General features: G+C 43.9%; 1 protein-coding gene across 1 annotated transcript in view; it reads left to right on the top strand.

The window, feature by feature from the left end:
• Positions 1-371: 371 nt before the first annotated feature.
• IL1RAPL1 (interleukin 1 receptor accessory protein like 1) overlaps positions 372-6,000 on the top strand; it is a 665,062-nt gene continuing 659,433 nt past the window's right edge. Inside the window, exon 1 of the mRNA XM_053969631.1 lies at positions 372-678. The gene's annotated coding sequence lies outside the window, so the exon portion shown is untranslated. The remainder of the gene's footprint in view (positions 679-6,000) is intronic.

Genomic DNA, 6,000 nt, shown 5'->3' with positions numbered 1-6,000 from the left:
TCACTTGTCATTTTCACCGGGGATTAGTATCGTTCGGGGCAAGCGGACAACTGATTTTTTTTTTTTCTTTCTTCTTTTCCATTTGGAGAATTTCTCCCCAAACCTCCTCCCTCCTTTTTTTTTTTTTTTTTTTTTTTTTTTTTTTTTTTTTTTTTTTTGGCGCTGCGGTGCGGGTGCTGGGACCCGTCAGGCACCCTCCCCCGCCCACCCCCCGGAGCGTTTTCCCCACATTCGCCCAGCACCAGGAAAGGAACCCCGTCCGGACCGCCGCTCGCCGGATACTCGTGCGGGCAGCCGGGATCCGGCCCGCGGCGGCGGCGCGCTGGGCGCGGAGCTGCCCGCGGGCGGCGCGGGGGCCCCCAGGCCGGCCGCCCCCTTCCCCCCGCCCCCCCTCGCCGCACCTGGATGGTACCTCCCGCCGGCGACGCGGGCACTTTCTGAACTAGGAAGGAAGGGGCGACTCGGGGGGGTGGGGGGCGCCGAAGTCTGTATGGAATTACCTGCGCCCCCGGCGGAGCTGGCAGCGGTGGATGGATGGGCGCCGCGTCCGCGGCACTCGCGGCCAGCTGAGCCCCAGGAGTAAATACGGGGCTCCTCCGGCCGAGTGCGCAGTGTGGTGACCGGCACTCGCCTCGCTGACTGATCGCACCGGAGGAATATTTCGGGAGACTCCTGTGGGTAAGGTCATTTTATCCAGGCAAAAGCCCGGCATTGCTAAACTTGGTGGCGGGTGACTGAAATGGGCACTTTCGGGATTGCTGCATTACCCTGATGCGAGGGGCTCCAGCCGCTATTGGCAGTTGAGTGGAATAACTGCAGTAGGTCTTCTGGTGAGTGCTTTTTGCGATAAATTAAAAAAAAAAAATCTCCTCCCTCTGTCTTTATGCATCCTCTGGATTTGGGAGAGTACTATAAGAGCAAGGAGCCTTTAATTTTCCGTCTTTTTATTTTTTATTTCCCTAGTTGTAATATATTTGACTGGAAAGGGTATGTGACAGCAAAGAAGCTCTCTGTGATGGAATCTAATTAATATGAGATCGGATCCCATCCTCTGGTTAAATAGATGTTTCCAACTCTGTACAGCGTTCTGCTGCATTTCATAGCTGCAATGGAGGTAGAGAAAATCTGCTTTCCAAGTTGTTAAACTTTTAAGGTCGTGATCCTTATTGATCGTGGTACAGCGCACTGGTGCTAAAGGGGTTAAATGCCATTGGTAGTTTGGGATTACAACTGTTCCTGTAAATCCTGCAAGGAAATTATAAACTGAGGGGCGGTAAGGACAATATCCCCTCAGCTTCATAGTAGAGAAATATCATAAATGTCACTAGCCTGAAAATACCTCATCCAGCTGCTCTTACAAAATATCTTTTTTATCCAATAACTTACCTACTGCAACCTCGGACCACGTGTATGGGAGTTGGAAGATGTGCAAACAGAGATGCTATCTTCGGTATTTCATACATACATGCATCTGGCTGAGAGGACTGTGTGGGAATTCATTCCTGTTACTTGTGGTGTGAAGCGAGACGAGAGAAAAAGGAAAGAGCATCTTCTTAAGAACAGAAGCAAGTGAGGGAAGCACTTCAGCCTTTAAAGATTTAAAGGGATCCGAGCAATGCACATTGGTAATCTCTCTCTGCAAAATCAGTCCTGATAAGAGGGAATGGGGGAAGGTTGAGGGAATCGATAGTGATGACGTTGTGCAGTGCAATGCACTGCAATGCTAAAGTTACATAGTGTGTGCGAAAATATGTACCCTTATGTACTGCTGGTGAGTTCATGCATAATGGATGGAAGGAGATATGCAGATCTGTCTGTAGGAAGATGGATGTATTTGTGCAAAGACGGTGATTATGTAACTTGATTACATCAGTGGCATCAGTCGCCGATAGTGGAATAATATGCTCCTATAGCGTATCGATCACTTGGCTTAACTTTGTAGCGCTCCCGGCAGCGAGGGATGGAGACCTGGGCAGAGGAGGGGAGATCCTTGCTCAGCTCCTGACAAGGGGTTTGCCTCTTGTAGGCTGCTTTTTGCATCAGCGTGCTGCTGGCGGAGTTTCCCCGGGACAGGGAGCTCACGGAGGACGAGGAGGAGGAGGAGGGGGAGGCTGCCGAGGCGCTGGTTCAGCCACACCCGGGGAGAGGCTCCCGAAGAGCCCCGGCAGGGCTGCACAATGGTCCCATTGAGCAGCCCCGGCTGCGCGCTCCTTTGCAAGGTCACACCGCAACCTGGGACTTGGGTGCATGGCAACAGCTGAGCGGAGGAGGAACAAAACCGAAATTAAAATTGATCCTCCTCCTCTCCCCTCGCCGTCGCCTAGTGCCGAGCACGGCGTTCTGCTGACCTGTCTCTCCCAGTGCTCAAGGCGGAGCCGGTGCCGCTTCGCCCGGGTGTGTGCGGCGCCCAGCACAGACAGCGTTGTGTCTCTCTCGGTGTGAGCAAAGACTGCTCACAGCTTTGGCTGGGTGCTGCTTCAGTGTGTTACAATACAGCGTGACTGACGTGAGGAAAAAGTGTTGTCAGATACAACAGCTTCATACACCTGTTACATTTACAGAAACCGAAAAGGTGGTCTTTTACCGCATTTCAAACGTCTTAGAAGCGAGTGGGTGAAGAGCAAAGGTGTAACAGGAGTCTCATTGGTTTAACTCAGACTTTTTTAGCAAATTGTCCTCGGAGATAGCAGTATCCAGGATATGCCTTAATGCCCCTTTTAGAATCCCGAATCACTTTTCCTATCTTTTCAGGGGGAGGAGGGGGAAGAGCACTCCTTGAAGATAGGTAAGCTCACAAAGGCACTGCTGAGGGCCCATACCTTTAACACATGCATTTTCTGAAAAATGTAAGCCTGATGAAATCTTAACTCAGCTGAAATGAGTGATCTTATCATCACTGACCTGTGTCCTTCCCCACTTCACTCTGAATCCATTCTAGCGAAATGTCAGTAAAATACTTTTCAGTTAAGAAGAGGTGAGGGCAGAGTGAGTTTTACATCTCTTGATAAATATGATCTTCACATACCTACTAGATTTAATGCACTATCAAACTCACAGTAATTTTACCCTACAGCAGCCTGAAAAATCATTTTTTCCTGCTTCTCTGAAAACATCAGTATTTTAAAGTTGATTCACCATTAGTTCATGACTATATTCATATTTCTGGAGGCTAGGTCTGGGCAAGCACTAAAATATCCTCCTAATGCAGTTTAGAGTTTGACATTCATAGAGTCTACTGAGTAAATTGGGAAAAAAAGGATATGAAGTTAACTCTGTTTCCATCCTTCAGGGGTCAGAATAACACTATGGCAACTCTTATGCATTGCTACAGCTCTTATAATTTTCAGAAATGTCCATTGCATACTCTCCCCCACACAAAATTACAGGCATGCTCATTGCATGGATTGCTTACAGGACCCCTTGTGACCCACAAGCTACATACCTGTACCACCCATCTCGAAGAAAAGCACAATTGTCTCCAGAAGGTGTTATAAAACTGGTGCTGTAGAGGAGTATGCACTGACAGTGTGGGAATGTATCACATTATACATGTAAAGTGGCATGCAGCATGCAAGGATTTGCAAATTCAGGACAATGGTAAGCAACCAAATTTTAATTATAGATTAATTTTATTGTTGTAGTTAGCAATGCCCACTTGGTAAACAGAGGGTTGCAGCTCCAATGCAATATCCCTTCACTTTGCACTAAATGTAGCTTTTTTGAGAGGAAACTTTCCTTGCTGAAGTAAAGCTGTAAATCACTCGGACTAATGAAGAGAAAATGTGAAGAGAAATATTTACATAAAACATTTCCAGGCTCCAAATCTCAGACCACTGAAAGCAGTGAGAGTTTGGCCACCCACTCCTCACTATTGCTGGAGAGCTGGCTTTTAAAGAAAACAGCAGTGCATGAAGAATAATCTCAGTGCCTTCCTCTGAAAGAGCAGGCTTCTGGCTGTCATTGTTATAGAAAACAGTAGACTTGTTTTAGTGCTGATAGGGAAATTTGAAACAGGGGAGATCTTAATGAAACTTTTTTACTATTCAGTGATATTCTTGTAATGTATTCAGAGTACCTTCTGTGGCCATTATGTTGAACCAATGTATTAGGAAAAAAAAAACCAAAAAATTGATAGTCAACTGAGGTTTTCCTTCAGTGTGTTTGCACTTACAGAGAAGTGTTTGGATATACTTCTGTGTTTCATAACAGCTGTGATATTTAGCGGCTGGGAATCTTTTTATTTTTATAGTTCACACTGCATGATAATATATGGCAATTGAAACATGAAGCTCTGATTAATATGATTAAAAACTAGCAACTTATCTAGTGGTGCTGAAGTTGTAAAGTTTAATTATAGAAGCACCATTTGCACAGCTATAGGTAAGGTTGTGTCAGCATTTTTATTATAAATCTCTATCCTGCTTCCATCCGTGGTGTCAGGGGTCTATGAAATAAGAATTCACAGTAGAGACCATGATGGCTGTTATAGGTTATTGTCGTGGCCTCTCAGGTCAGTAATCCATGTGTTTCTTTAAGTCTTTATATGAATATCTACAGCAGCACCAAAGCAGCCATTATGCTCTTCAATTCAAGTATATTCTTTTATTTTAAAATGTAATTAAATATGCAGTGATGGACCACAGTGACTTGGTGACTCAGGAGGGATCATTTAACATATCATTTTTTTATGCACTTTCATATAATTTTCATACTCCTAAAACAAAAACAGATTAAATGCAGCAATTAATTATTTTTGTGACAGCTTAAAATGAGTTTGCGTTTAGGTGAAACTCTTTTGGGGGTCAGGGAGGAAGGAGAAAATAATGAAGATGAAAATTTGTGGGTTTTGAATGTTAATATTCAAGCTTTGCATATTCCTCTGAGGTAGTCACATATGGAACTCCATCCTGCAGAAGGGGGAAATCCTGTGTCATTTGTCACAGCTCTGTAAGACCAGGGCAAGGAAATTAGGTAGTGCTGGCTTTCTGTTTTAACATTGAGTACTCAGTTTTTCTAGGTCTCACTGTACCTGTGTATTATAGGCACTCCTAGGTCAGTTCATGGTGTTATACAGCACACTATTTATGCCTCAATAACTGGGTCTGAGCAAACGAACCAAGGGTGTCAGTCAGTCTTCCTGCTTTATGTGCTTTAAAGTTTCATGTCTGTAGGAATGGCACACAGACATAATGATAATCTTTAAACAGTTGTAGTATCAACTGCAGCATTTACTCACAAAGATTTTTAAACTGGGAATGAAGTAAAAGAAAGGGAGAACATGAAAACATCGAGATTTTTGCCAATGCAGTAGATATTGTTTCCATTTTATTTTTTACTTCTGGGAATAATTTAGGAAATGCTCAGTGTAGCTTACGAAAAGAAATACAGAAAGCTAATTCGTGTGTTGAGAAGGCCAATACCATCTACACAAATGCAGTCAGCAGGCAGACAAGGGGTAGTGGTATCAGAAAGTTTTCTGTTCTCTGGTCCTTTACAGCTGACCATGGTGAATAGAGCTTTGTGAAAGAGGAAGAAGATGGAGACTGCAGAAAGGGGGCCAGAAAAGCTTGTAAATGTACAGACAGTGGTGAAGTATCTTCTCTATCTTCTGAGATGGAATATATTTCTGTATTCCTCTTGTCTGTTCTTTATGAGGGATACACAGATGCTTAAAGTTACTGCAGTGCCCAACTCCCACTGCTTTTTTTTTTTTTTTTTTTTTTTTTTCTTTTTTTGGAAAATCCTTAAAATCATCAGTTCAAGAGCCATCAACTTTTTGTTTTCATGCCTGTTGCCAGTCACGCAATGAGACGGTGATCTCTCAGTTGAGGTAACTTAAGGTCCTTCTCCATTAAATAATAAATTAATGTTGGGAGCATGAGGGAAATAATGTTTTCTGTTAGATGAAAAGAGAAAAGGCCAGTAATTTTAGAAAAGGCTAATAATTTGCAGAAATCAGACTTTCTTCTGAAAAGTACATACCTTTGAATTTCCAACTAG

This window comes from Vidua macroura, chromosome 2 (genome assembly GCF_024509145.1).
Source record: "Vidua macroura isolate BioBank_ID:100142 chromosome 2, ASM2450914v1, whole genome shotgun sequence".
NCBI lineage: Eukaryota > Metazoa > Chordata > Aves > Passeriformes > Viduidae > Vidua > Vidua macroura.
The sequence above is the reverse complement of the archived record's forward strand: the minus strand, read 5'-3'. Positions and strand labels throughout refer to the sequence as shown.